Source organism: Octodon degus, unplaced genomic scaffold, assembly GCF_000260255.1.
Source record: "Octodon degus isolate 3935 unplaced genomic scaffold, OctDeg1.0 scaffold00141, whole genome shotgun sequence".
In the NCBI taxonomy this organism is placed as follows: domain Eukaryota; kingdom Metazoa; phylum Chordata; class Mammalia; order Rodentia; family Octodontidae; genus Octodon; species Octodon degus.
In genome coordinates this window covers 4,669,183-4,684,235 of record NW_004524717.1, presented here as the reverse complement: position 1 = coordinate 4,684,235, position 15,053 = coordinate 4,669,183, and the positions used below count along the sequence as shown (strand labels likewise).

General features: G+C 35.8%; 1 pseudogene; it reads right to left on the bottom strand.

Annotated features, from left to right (window-relative positions):
- Nucleotides 1–14,728: 14,728 nt before the first annotated feature.
- LOC111812768 lies at nucleotides 14,729–14,846 on the bottom strand (annotated as a pseudogene).
- Nucleotides 14,847–15,053: the final 207 nt, after the last annotated feature.

Sequence of the window (15,053 nt, the reverse complement as noted above, 5' to 3'; positions counted from 1 at the left end):
TCTCTGTCTCTCTCTCTCTCTCTCTCTCTCTCTCTCTCTCTCTCTCTCTCTGTCTCCCTCCCTCTCTCTCTCTCATATGCACTCTGGCTCCTGTTCTGGCTCTCACTCTTTCTTCCTCTCATTCTATCTCTGTCTCCTTGATTCAGCTTTTGCTGTCTTCCACTACCAAGAACTGTTGCTCCTCTGCCATGTGCCACCTTGCCTCAGAGCCTGCTGATTATGCACTGAAATCTCTACAAACTGGGCTAAATAAACCTTTTCTCCTTAACTTTGGGTGTTGGGTATTTTTTCCAAGCAATGAAAAAAGTAACTAAGACAACTTTTCTCTCCTCCCACACCTGGCAGGAGATTTTTGTAAGAACTAACAATCTAAGTGTAAACTGTATATGGAAATATAAAGATTCCAGAATGGCCAATAATCTTGAAGAAAATAGAAACTTACACAGAAATTTGTTTATCAGCTATCTTGTTTTATTATAAAAACAAAGCAATTAAGAAATTTAATTAACAAAAGGATTGACAGGACAGTAGACCAGAAAGAAAATGAGTTCAAAAAATAATTTATATCATTTATAGACTTCTGATGGGTGGCATCTTTCCAATAAATGATTCTGGGTCACTTTGCTATTTTACCAAAATGAAAAGTTCACCAGACTCTTACTTTACCATACACAAAATCCATCACAAGCATATTGTAGTGATTTTATATCAGTATAAGACATAAAACATTAACTCTTCCTGAAAGCAAAATAGATGGCCATCATCAGGGCTATAGGATAGGCAAAAATTTCCTAGAAAGTTAAAAAGCACTCTCTAAAAGTAAAAGGTTGATAGATTAGATTACATTAAAATTAAGAACTTTGACCACTCAGCAAAAGAGAATTGAAAGCCACAGAATCAATATATTTGCAACCTGTGCTGCAAAGAGCTCATGACGAAAATATAGAAAAACTTCTATAGATTAATAAGAAATAGATAACCAGGTAGAAAAATGGGTGGGAGACTAATAAGACTGCACAAAGTAAGATAGGCAAATGGCCTAAAAGACTAAAAAAGTGGTATGATTACTCTTCAAGGGAATAGAAATTGAAACAAGGAGATTCAGAAGAGGAGAAGGTATGGCACATGTCCCACAGTGGGCTTTTTGTATCATTAAAAGCTCTAAAAGATTTTCAGTCACTGAATACAGTAGATACTACTTCAAATCCTCAGAAACAAACTATAAAAGCCTAGCAGATCTCTGTGGAGAGGATGTAAAAGGGCACTCCTATGTTTCTTGTGGATGCTAGTAGTTTAGAAAATTTTGTATTATGTAGTAAAGGTGAGCAGAGCTAAAGACACAGCAATTCCATTTTCAGGTGAAATACATATATATGGATACATGCACCAAAAGATATACAATGTTCAATAATAAACAAAACAGTAATAAAAATCAAAATACAGCTGACTTTTCAGGAAGAGAGAGGGCTTATATATGGAGAGAAAAGAGGGGTATTTGGGGTGCTACTAATGATCTATCATGAGGTGAGTGGTAGTAATGTAGTTATTTTCTTTGTGATAACTCATTGAGCTATACAGTGGTAATTTAAACTTTAATGTATGTTTATACTCAGTAATTTTAAAAGTTTGAGCTTTTATATTATAGCAACTCTTTATAAATGCAATTTTTACCTATTTGATCAGCTATTTTGTTTCTATTACAGTATGGTAAAATTACTTAAAAACAGTGTGTGAGCTAATAAATGTAGTAGAATATTAGGAAATCATGCTCTTTATCCTAAAAATTACTAGATATTTTGGGTTAGGAAGTATGGAAATAAAGTTTTAAGAGGTATTTTATCAATATCTGACAAGAAGATTTAATTCCAAATGAATGTATTTTCTATGGTCTAGACAATAGTCTATACCTGATTTCTAATACATATAAAATGTATATAATTTTAAAAACTTAAACATCATGACACCATCAATATGATTTTTTGAATTGCTTTTATACCTAAAATGTTTCAAATCAGTTTATTCATTAAAAATCCAAGTCTTTATTTTTATAAAGTAAATTCTAAAATATTGTTATGGTTTGTGTGTAATTGCCCCCCAAAGCTTCATGCAGTCATTGGGGTATGGTTCTAGAGTTTGTGATTAATTCATGATCCAAGGCTTGGATTATGGGTCTGAGTACTGCTGGGATTGTGGGTGGGAGGGCTACACCCACCTTGGGGCACATAATCTGAAGACAATATAAGGAAAGGAGAAGGTTTGCCTCTTCTTTTGGCTGTTGCTGTTTTCTGCTTCCATGAACTGCTGCTCTCTGCCTTGTAACATTCTACTGCCTTGAAGCCAGCCAAGTATGGACGGAACCCTTCACAAACTGTGAGCTAAATAAACCTTTCCTTCCTTAATTTTGGATGTTGGATATTTTGTCCCAGCAATGAGAGAAAAGCAACTGAAACAAATATCTAAAATCAAAAGACTATGGAATAGGAATTCCCCTTCCCCTCCCCTCCCCCATCCTTAGGTCCCATAATTAAATACATGAACATATTTTTGTATCCTTCCATAAATTTTTATGTGTATGCTTTTAGGATTTTGTTTTGTACAGAATCTCTTCTATGGTCTTGTCAGTATAATTTCAGAATATTTACATGTTATTGTATAAAACATTACTTTTAAAAATCTAGATAATAGCTACATTATTATTTTTAATGTTTGCATAGATAGATAATATAGAGAATTTTCATAAATTAGTCTTCTGGCTGCTATTAAGTACTTAGATTGTATCTAGTTTTTTATTAAAAAAATTATAAGTTAAGTCAAGTGTATAAAGACTTTTATATTGAAAATAACTCAAACCATACTTTTCTTAAGTCATTAACACTTAAATGCATCATTATAGAAAGAAAAATAATTTCATTAGGAATTAAAGTCAGGGACCAAAGTAGGAACTAATAAGTTTTTAAGGGAGATAGAATATATTAAATGTTAATGGTGTGGGATTTTAGTGGAATAGAAGACATACAGAAGATAACTTATCCCATACCTAAGCCCACAGCTATTAAACCTATTTTCCCTTGAAATAATTATTAGAAACTAATGCAAAAATATAATGAGCAATTTAAAACTAGAGACCATATTATCAAAAAGAAATTGTAATACACTACAATTTAATCACCAATTCATGATTCTAATAATCAAATAAAATTCTTCACTTATATTCCTTAAAATTAGAAAATTTAATCTTAGGTTTATACCACATTCACACTGAAAAGTTATCCTTGAGTCATGCTTTTCTAAGATTTGAGTTTTTCTTCTAATGGAGAATTGTTGATCATTTAAGTCTGTACCTATAGGTAATAATGATTTCAATTTAATTCCAGGACATGAAAGCTTCAGAACCTCATAAATGAAGCAATAGACATTATATTTATTAATATGCTCTAGAGTGAGTAGAATGTAGACAGGAAAAAAATAAGTTTATTCTTTATGGCCATCAATTTACTATCCTAGTTCCTAGTTGTTTACCTACTTTGTGCATCATAAGAAAATTTCTCCTTGACAAATACTGGATTGCTGTTGGTAACAATATTGGGCACCTGGTGGAAATCTAGATAGCTGAATGACTTTTAGCTATTGTGGAATTAATTGCTGATGGAGCGCTTAGTGTGTGCTTGGTTTAAGTGCTTAATTTCTGGTATTGCATTTACTCATAACCCTCCAGGTAGCTCAAAAATATGCACCATTTTATAGTTTAGAGATAAAAAATATGGAAGGGCTCATCTGGATCAACATACACAGCAAACATTCACACCCAAGTAAAGTGTCTGCTGTCCCTATCTGTACCCATTTCACTAGGAAGAAGCTTTGTTAGCTGTTAGGGAATTTTAGAGTCAAGCATCTGTACTTGTGGGAGAAGAAGTTGCAATTTGTTTGAAATAAGGCCCTCCAGGTAGAACCATAAGGAACTGGCTTAAGCCAGTGATGCCCAGCCCCTCTTCTAGGTGACCTACAGTAAATTTCTCAAGATAATCTCAGAATTTAAATTCTCCACTGGAAAATAGTTTCCATTAGCCACTTTCAAATGAGCAGTGCACAAAGAAGCATAATTTTGAACAGCCTGTGCATAAAAATGCATGCCTCCACATGCAATGACAGGTTTCTCCAGTGTCACTGTGCACACATATTTCCACAAGGTCCCCTTGCTTCCTTTGTTTGAGGAGAGATATTGCTGTGGGATATACCTCCCGTGTTTTTTACTTTCTGTAAATAACTTTTCTTTACTTTTATTTGTCCTAGTGATATATATATATATTCCTTTTCTCTTCCTTTTCCCTTCCCCCATCACAATTTCTCTTTTCTTTTGAACAGTTTCTTCCCAATTCACAGTACCTGTTATACATTTTGGGTCTGATATACTCATTCAGCTGCTCACACTATTGAGACTATATGATATTTATATATGTAGCTCTAATTTATTTCACTTGTGAGTATGACCTCAGGTTGCATCCATTTACCTGTAAAAGTCTCAACACTATCTTTCTTTATGACTGACTAGTATTCACACACACACACACACACACACACACACACACACACACACACACAGTATTTGGTACAGAGTTTCACTACACAACTCAGACTTGTGATCCTCCTGTTTTCAGCCTCCCCAGTGGTAGGATTACAGGCTTGAACCACCACACCCGTCTTAATAGCCTGCTCAGCATGCCTGGGAATGGGTCCAGTATAGCACTTGGTGTCAGGGATCAAATCCCAGTCCCTAAGCAGGCACTTAGTCTTTTGAGCTAGCTCGTTGGTCCTGTACTCAGTTATATTTTTTAAAAGCATCTTTTTTATCCATTCTTAACAATGGATGTTTGGGTTACTTTCAAGATTTAGTATGACAGATTTTGCTGCTATAAACATGGGTGCTCATAGAGTGCTGTGGCGTGTTTTAAGTTCTTCTGGGAAGATAACAAGAAGGGCAATATCTGAGTTGAATGGCACATCTAATCTTAGTTTATTGAGGATTCATCATATTGATGTCCACAGTGGTTACACCAGTCTAGACTCCCATGAACAGTGGAGAAGTGTTCCTTCTGCCCCACAACCCATCTAGCATTTGCTATTGATTGATTTTTTGATAAATAATCATTATTTCTGGAGTGGGATGGAATCTCTATAGTTCTAATTTGCATTTCTCAAGTTACTAATGATATGGGACAGTTTTTCCTATATTTAGTTGCCATTTGTATTTCTTCATGTAAGAAGTATGTATTCATCTCAGATGCACATGTTTGGATTGAGATTTGAATGTAGGGGCTCTGACTTTATTCAATTCTTTATATGTTGTAGATAGAAGTCCTTTGTCAAAGGGACACATGGCTATGATATTTTCCCAATTGGTTAGCTTTCTTTTCACTCTGTCAGTGATTTCTTTTGAGATGCAAAACCTTTATAGTAAGATGAGATCCCATTTGTTGACTTTTTGTAGTATTTCCAATGCAGTCTTTGTTTTGCACATGAAGGCTCTGCCTACACCTATGTCTTCAAAGTTTTTATCTATTTCCTCTTCCAGTCGACTTATTGCTTATGTTTAAATATTTAGATCCTTGATACATTTTTACTTTAGGTTAGTGCATCATGATAGACATGGATCTAGTTTTAGTTTTCAGCACAGGGAAAGCAAGTTTTTCCAGCACCATTTGTTAAAGAAACTTTCTTTCAGTGAACATATTCAGTACCTTTGTCAAAGATAAGATGGCTAAATGTGTTAGTAGTTGAATCTGAATCTTCAGTTCTATTGATCCTAAGGTGTTTTTTCCCAGTACTATTCTGATTTTATTACAATAGCTTTGTAGTATAATTTCTTTTTTTAATTATTTATTTTGAAAAGTGAAGAGCAAGAATAAAAATCAGAAACAAAGTCAGAAACAGGGTAACATACAATAATACATATGTTACAGATTTTAAAACACGAATAGCCAATGAACAATGATTGACATATTATCTATTTTTATCATCAAATCTTCTTTCTTTCTTTCTTTCTTTCTTTTTTTCTTTCTTTCTTTCTTTTTTCTTTTGTTATTTTGTATTTAGGTCAGGCTCTCCAGGGCCCCACTATGTAGATCGGACTCATAGTAATTCTCCTGTTTTCTGCCTCCAAAGTGCTGGGATTACAGGCATTCACCACCATGCCCAGTCTCAATCACCATCACAGCACACCAGGGATCAAACCCTAGCTGCTACACTCTGCCTAAGCAGGCACTTTAGTTCACTGAGCTATCAGGCCAGCCCTTTATCATCTAATCTGTTGCTCAGATTAACAGATATAGTTATGTATGATTGGATATATGATTGAATATTACTACTTACTTTCAAGAAACTTTAAAGTTTTGTTCTTGTCTCTCTTTTTTCTTTTTATCTTTAAAAAATTTATTTTAAAGAGAGTATAGTAATAATTGATATGTCATTAGAAATGGTACACGTTTAGAAGACCAAAATGACAGGTATTCAAGCATGGGTTTTTTTTATTACACATTTAGTTGCTTAGCAGTATAATTTCAAGTCAGGTACTGTAATGTCCCCCCATCCTGCCTTGGCTTTGTTGCCCAGAATTGCTTTTGCTATTTTAAGTTGGTTCTTGTTCCAAATGATTTTCAGAACTGATTTCTCTAGATTTTTGTCATATACTAATGGTACTTTGAGATTGTATTAAATCTGTGTAACAGTTTTGGGAGTATGGCCATTTTCACTATGTTGATTATTCTCATCCCTGAACAAGGGATATCTTTCCATTTTCTGATATCTTCAATCTTCATTTCAAAGCATGATAATTTTCAATGTATAGGTCTTTTATTTCCTTTGTTAGATTGAGTCCTAAGTATTTAATTTTGAGGTGTGTTACTGAAAAGGTTGTGGTTTCCTGTCTCAGTTACTTTTTACTCTTGCTGGGACAAATACCCAACACTCAAAATGAAAGAAGGAAAGGTTTATTTAGCTCACAGTTACTGGAGGTTTCAGTCCATATTCTGCTGGCTCCAAGGCAAACAACAGCAGTTCATGAGGCAGAAAACAATGAAGAGCAGAGGAGGAGCAGCGGCTGCGGCATCCATCAAGCCTCTTTCTTCCTTCTGCGCTGACTGCGAAGACCGTCATTCCACAGTGAAGATCAGAGCTCCTCCAAAGTGGCGGGCCAGGAAGACTGGTACTTCATGGAAGTGCAGGCCAGACAGCAGGAAAATAAGCAGGGCGGCTTCCTGCCTTTCTCAATTCCTGGGCCCTGCCCTCCTGCAGGTCTGGGCCCCCATGCTGAGAACTGCTGGAGCTGATTCAGCCAAGTTGACACAATGTATCAACTAACACATTTCCTTAATTTCTCTCTCCATAAGTTTGTTGTTTGTGTACAGGAGTGCTACTGATTTTTTTTTTTTTCCAGAACAAAAGATTGAACTCAGGCCCTTGCATTTACCAGGCAAGCACTTATTCTAGTGAGCTATCTCCCCAGCCCCATGATATTGATTTTTTTTTTCTTTTTGCAGAAGTGGGGATTGAACTCAAGCCCTTGAGCTTGCCAGGGAAGTACTTATTCCACTGAGCCATCTCTCCGACCCCGATATTGATTTTTGAATGTTTACTTTTTCCAACTTTGGCATGGAATTTAGTTATTAAATCTAGAAGCTATTTGATGGAATTTTTGTTTCTTCTATGTAGAACTTCCTTTGATCTTCAAATAATGATAAATTAACTTCTTTCTTATCCTTATATTTTTATTTCTTTCTTTTTTCTAATTTCTCCAACTAATGTTTTCAGAACTATATTAAATAAGAGTAGTGACAGTGTACTTCCTTGTCTTGTACCTGACTTTAGAGTGAAAGTTTTCATTTTTTTACCATTTAGTATAATGTTAGCTATTAGTTTTCATAGATGGCTTTTATCAGATTGAGGTAAAGAGCTAAACCCAAAAACTGAGGTAAAGCCAGTTTTCTGTAGGGTTTTTATGATGAAAGTGTTGGCGTTGTCAAATGTTGTGCATCTATTAAAATAATTGTGTGTGTTTTTTCCTTTGGTTCTGTTAATATAGTATATTACATTTATCGATTTGTGTATGTTAAATCATTCTTGTGTTCATTGGGTGAATTCTACTTAATCATGGTATATAATCTTTTTGATGATTTGTTGAGTCCTGTTTGCCAGTATTTTATTGAGAATTTTTGTCATCTATGTTCACTGGGGATATTGGCCTATAAGTATCTTTTCTGTTGGGGTTTTCTCTGGTTTTGGAATAATACTCAGGGTAATACTTGATTCTTGGAATGATTTTGGAAATATCGCTTCCCTTTCAATTTCCTAGAAGATTTGCAGCATTAGTGGCATTATATCTTCTCCAGATTTCTTGTAGAATTGACCAGTAAATCTGTCAGTCAGGACCTGTACTTTTCTTTGTAAATTTTTAATTACATTTTCAATTTCATTGTCTAATGCTGCACTATCTCCATTTTTCATATCTTCTTGATTTAGTTTTAGCAATTTGATTGTGTCTAGACATTTGTCCACTTCTTCATGTTTTCCATGTTAGTAGAGTACAGGTTCTTGAAGTGTAGGTATTGATGATTTTGTTTGGATTTCTGTAGGATCCATTGCGATTTCCCCTCTTTCATTCCTAATTGCTTCAATTTGTGTTTTTTTTCTTTTTTTTATGAGATTGGCTAATGGTTTATGAATTTTATTCTTTCAATTAAATAACTTTCAATTAATTCTTTGTACTTTCTTCGTCTCAAATTTTTCCCTTGTGTGTGCTTTTGATTTGATATTTTCTTCTATTCTAGAAGTTTGAGGTGCAACATTAGATTATTTGAATGCATTCTGTTTTCCTGATGTAAGACTTCATCAGTACAAATTTCCCTCTTTGAATTAACTTGATTCTGTCCCATGGCGCCCAGTATGTTGTATCAGCATTATCACTTAATTGAAGATGTTGTTTAATTTTGTCTTTCATGCCCTCTGTGAACCATGAAAAACCCATGATTTTTCAGAAGGGTGTTAATATCAATGTGTTCAAGTAGTTTTGTGATTTCTTTTGCCATTGACTTCCAGTTTCATTGTGCTATGATCAGATAGGATTTACAGAATGATTTCAATTCCTCTACATTTACTTAAGCATGTCTTATGGACTGACATATGGTTTATTTTTAAGAACATCCCATGTACAACTGATAAAAATGTGTATGCTGAGTTTTGGGGCGGAACACTTTGTAGATAGCTATCAAGTCCATCTGTTTACTGGCTTTGTTTAATTCTGATATTTATATGTTGCATTTTTTTGTCTAGTTGATCTATCTATTTCAGAGAATGGGGCATTAAGGTTCCCCCACTACAATTGTGTTATTACTTATTTGAATGTCTGTTAATATTTGTCTTATAGCTGCCTTTCAGCCAGAACTGCCATCTTCCAGTAATTTGCCAAAATGACTAACACAAAGGGCAAGAGGAGGGGAACCCAGTATATGTTCTCCAGTCCTTTTAGAAAACATGGGGTTGTTCCTTTGGCCACATACATATGAATCTACAAAAAGGGTGATATTGTAGACATCAAAGGAATGGGTACTGTGCAAAAAGGAATGCCTCACAAATGTTACATGGCAAAATGGTAAGAGTCTATGACGTTACCCAGCAAGCTAGTGGCATTGTTGTAAACAAGCAAGTTAAGGGCAAGATACTTGCCAAGAGGATTAATGTGCGTATTAAGCATATTAAACATTCAAAAAGTCGTGACTGCTTCCCGAAACATGTCAAGGAAAATGATCAGAAAAAGAAGGAATCTAAAGAGAAAGGTACCTGGGTTCAACTGAAGTGCCAGCCTGGCCCTCCCTGAGAAGCGCACTTCATGAAGAGCAATGGAAAGGAGCCTGAGTCATTGGAACCCATTCCCTATGAACTCATGGCATAAGGTGGGGATGTTGCTTTGCCATTCAGTACCTAATTGGCAGCTTAAGTGTTCTAGGTACTACATAAAAATAAAATCATCCTGCATTGTAAGGGTGCTTTTCTTAGTTGAACAGGTATGTGGTGCCTTTTTACCTCAGAAATACTTGCAGCAGATTTTCACTGTACCTAGAGATTGTGTCTAGTCTTTACTCTTCAGTGTTTTTCATGGTGAAAGATATTGCTAAGGTACTGTGCATGTATATACCAAATATTTAAATATTTATAAAATGTTTATATTATCTTGAAAATCCTGTGAATCATCATGGGGAAAAGATGTATCAAAATAAATGGAAGTCACTTCAGAAACAAATGTAAGTCCATTTCAGTTAAATAAATTATTTAAAGCGCACACACACGCACACACACACACACACATACACACACACACACACACACACACACACGCACATATTTGTTTTATATAGTTGGATGCACCAGCATTTGGTGAATATATATTTATGATTGTTATCTCTCCTTTTGTATTGTTCCCTTTATAAGGTTGCAGTGCCTTCTTTCTCTCTTTTGATCAGTTTTGGCTTAACGTTTACATTGTCTACAGGCAGAATAGCTTCAGCTGCTTTTTCCAGGTTGCTGTAGCATGGAGTCATTTTCCATCCGTTGACTTTTAGTCTTACTTTCTTTTGGGGTTAAATGTGTTTCTTGAATGCAGCATAATGTTCAATCTCTTTTTTTGCTCTATTCTGCCAGTCTATCTCTTTTGATTGGTAAATTGAGACCATTTACATTAGTTATAACTGTTATGGATGGATTTATGTTTTTTATGTTATTTTTCTGTTGTTTCCCTGTCTTTCTCCTGTGCTTAATTGTTGAGCCTGCCTGGTGGCTTCTTTCTATTGTTATTCTTGTGATCTGCATTTTTTCTTTCTAATATATCCCTTAGAGCATTCTAAATTGCTTGTTTGGTGATCATGAATTCCTTTAGTTGTTTCTTCTCATAAAAGTATCTTATTTCTCCATTGATTTTGAAGTTTTTCAGGGTAATGAATCTGGGTTTTTTTGGCACTTGAAATACTTCACTCCAAGCTCTCCTTGATTTGAGAGTTTATGTTGAGAAGTGTACTATGATAATGATGGGCTTTCCTTTATAGATGATTTGTTTCTTTTCTCTACCTGCTTATAATATTTTGTTTTGTGAATTTCTGGAATCTTATTATTACATACCTTGGTATAGATTTCTTTTTGGCATGGTACTTAAGGTTCTATATATGTTTTATTAATTTGTATATGAAATTGTTTGTCCATGTTCAGAAATTTTGGGCCATTGTTTCTATGAAAGGGTTTTAATGGCTTTTGTGCTGTCTCCAACTTTCTCATAGATTTCAGTCAATCTTATGTTCTTCTTTGCTTCATCTTGTAACTATTGGATTGCTTCTTTGTGGTTCTTTTTTTTCCCATTACCAAGGGGCACACTCTTGTGTTTGGGTAGGGGTTCAGTTAGTTCTGTACTTGTGAAGAAGCTCTATGTTCCATATTTTTTCTATTTGCCCTCACTTTGAGCCCACAGAGTCTCAATGGTCCCCACTCTCGGGGATAGGAACTGTGAAAGGGTATATTTCTACCTATGTGTCATTTGTAAGTTGGGTGTTAAACTCCTGTCTTACCTTGTAGCATGTGTTGTGAATTTTTGCTGAAAGATAGATGTGATATATATGCCAATAGGGACTAAGGCTTTTAGTGTGCAGTATCATCTTAACCTGCTGAGAAACTGTGTTTAATGTTTCTGTAGGTGTATTAGGGAACAGAGATGTTTAGTCTAGATTTTGGTTTCAGTGTTTTGGTGTTTTTAATTTTCCTGTTGTCTTTGAGTTTCCCTGAGAACTCATTCTTGCATAGAGCCTGTCTTGTAACTTTGTACATAGCAAGCCTCTGCTCTGTACTGACATTGGGTGATATGATGTAAGACTCTGGGGAGGGGCCGTGTTCAGGCTGTTTTAGTGTACCTGTCTCTCAGATGTGGCCTTCAGAAGCATTTCTTAGCTGTTTTATTCTCTTCACCTGGTGTTACAAGGCAAAGACAGGTTCAAGCTGTCTAATTGCTCTTCCTTGGGTCAGTTAAGACTCTGGTAAAGTAGTTTCCCTTGAAACCTTTTCACCTTTGTTAAGGAGAAAAGAATACTCTTGATTGTATTTTAAAGTGTTCACTTCCTTTCCAGGTATGTTCCACAAGGATCTTGTCACCTCCTCGTGCCCAAAGTGGGAATTAATTTTTCCTCTAAATCTTCTCTGATCTTTGTAGTGAGAGGATAGTGAGGTTCTTGGAGGTAAGACTCAAGAGGATGCCCTCATGAAAAGACAGCCCCCAGGAGTTTTAACTTTCAAGTTAGTCCACACTAACCTCTACTAGTTTGTTGGTTACCATTTCAGTGTTCACAGTGCAGATGCTCCTTACATGGGTCCTCTGCGGCATTACATTCTGATGAACTCACCATCAGTTGAAAATATGGCAACTAAAATATGCTTTTAACACACCCATCCCACTGAAAATTGTACCTTAGCCTAGCCTTCCCTAAATGTGTCCAAAACACTTACTCTAAGCTACAATTGGGTATCATAATAGAATCATACCGCATTATTGTTAGCTTTGGAGAAGATCAAAATTCAAAATTCTGTTGAATCCATATTTCTTTCATGCCTGTAGAAAGTAAAAAAATTGTAAGTGGAAATTTGTTAAGTCATGGACCATCCATACTTATTACAATAATTCTTGTTTCTAATAAACTGATATTCTGTATATAATAAACCATCTCTTCTCTTTCTTAAGCTATGGTTTGCCCTGTGATTCCAGTCTTCTGACAGATCTAAGAGTTGTTGATACTCAGTTTGTTCTTCTTCTGTAGTAACAGTAGTAACAGTAGTAACAACATCCACACTGTACACACTGGCACATGATGAAGGAAACCACATAATCTCACAAAATGGTAGTGTATAGTCCAGTTGAGCCTCTGTAACAAACTACTGGATAATTTGTGAAAAAAATAGAAATTAATTCTCATAGTTCAAAAGGCTAGAAATTCTAAGACCAAGGCACCACCAGATTTTGTATCTGCTGAAGTTCTTTCTTGCTGTTCTTCACAGGTAGCAGGGCCTGAGAGATCCTTTGCCTCTTTTGTGAGGGCAGCCATTTTATTCATGAGAACTCCAGACTTATGATTTAGTTGTTTCCCGAAAGATATCACCTCTTAATGCCACTATAATTGTCTGATGGCTAGAGTTTTGATGTTCCCCCAGAGCTACATGAAGTCATGAGAGGGGCCTTTTCAGAAGGGGTTGAATCTAGAGTGTGTGGTATGGGATCAAGTGTGTGTGATGACTGAATCAGTCCACTGATTGGTTTGGCATCTTTCTGGTTAGAGTTAAGGGTGTGAGTAAAATGGTGGCCATCTGCATAAAATATAGGAGATAGAAAGAGGTGACAGGTCCTGTCACCTGCCAGCTTAATGTGGACTGTTTGTGAGGCCCATTTACCATGCCACCCTCACTTGAAGTCAGCTGACTATGAACTAAAACTTCTACAAACTGAGCCAAATAAACCTTTCCTCCTTTAAATTTGAGTGTTAGGTATTTTTGTCCAGCAATGATAAAAATAAGGCAAATTCTGATTAGGTTGCAACATAAATTTTGGAGGGAAACAATCAAATGTATGAGAAGCACAAGGGTTGTATCTCCAAACCTGTCTGTATTTTTTATAGACAAATTTTAGTCTTAATATTTCAGTGACAGTACATAGAAAAGAAAGGTTACCAGCATTGTAGTACTTAGTTTTGGATGTATTTTGGGCTTTTCATTTTTGTTTTTTAAAACTCAACCTAAGCCAGTGTGAATACTGGGCCTAGTGGCTAAGCCAATTCAGTCAGAACTTCGAGACATTAGACTTAGATATGTTCTCCAAACCCAACTTCCCATGTGCAACTAGAGTTGAGAGGCATACCAGAGAGTAGTCATTCTCACACTTTAGTGTGTATCTCAAAATCCTCTGGAAGACTACTTAAAATTCAGATTACTGTACTCTACAACAAGATTTCTGACTCAGTAGAACTTGAGTGGAGTCCACGAATTTTCACTGCTAGCAAGTCATCAAATGATGCTGATGTTGCTTGCATGGCACCACACATTTTGAACCACTGCCACAGAAGACCCTAAGAAAGGATCACAGTAGTATTTGACATTTGTCATTTGCTTATTTCTTTTGGAAAATGAGATACCACAGTTCCCCACTTTTTTGTTCCAATTCCCTGATGGATTAGTTCAGAATGCTCATCTGGACTCATCTTTTAATTTAGTTTTATTACGTTTTCCTATCTATCAGGGTTCTGTGTAGGTCAACTTCTTTTTCAATACTACATAACTTTCCTCCTGGGTGTTGTTATATAGTCACATATTGTTGATTCCACCAAATGCTGATTGCTCATAAACTATTACTCTAGTCTGATTAATCTTCAGAGCTTCATATCTGTTTAATTGACATAGCTACTAAAATATTCCCCAAGAACCTACCTTCTTCATGTTTAAAAATGAGATTGGTGTGGTGGCACACACCTGTAATCCAAGCACTTGGGAGGCTGAGGCAGGAGAATCACCATGGGATACAGTTCAGCGTGAGATGTTGAGACCCCGTTTCATGAAACAAAACAAAATTTTAAGGAATGACATTTGTTTTCGTCCCAGTGTTCCCTTTCTTTGTGAATGGCACCAATATATTTTTCAAACCAGAAACCTCCATGTCTGTCTTGAGAGTTCTTGTTTTCCCCTATCTCCAGTTCATCCAGTGTCTATAAGTACTATCTCATGAATATCTCTGATAAGAACAGATACTACACTTGATCTTAGCTAAAAGGCCAAGAAACAATCTCTCATGAGTATCTCTGAAATCCGTTTATGACTATGGCACTATCCACTTCATATCACTTCTGATAGAAAGCTTTAATATACCGCCAGCCAGATAGGTTAGCAGACTAAAGTGTCTGCTTTGGCAGAACGCAGCAGCTGGGGTTCAATCCCTGGTATGCAGTACTGGCCCTTCCCCCAGGGTGCTCTGAGATGATGATTGAGACTGA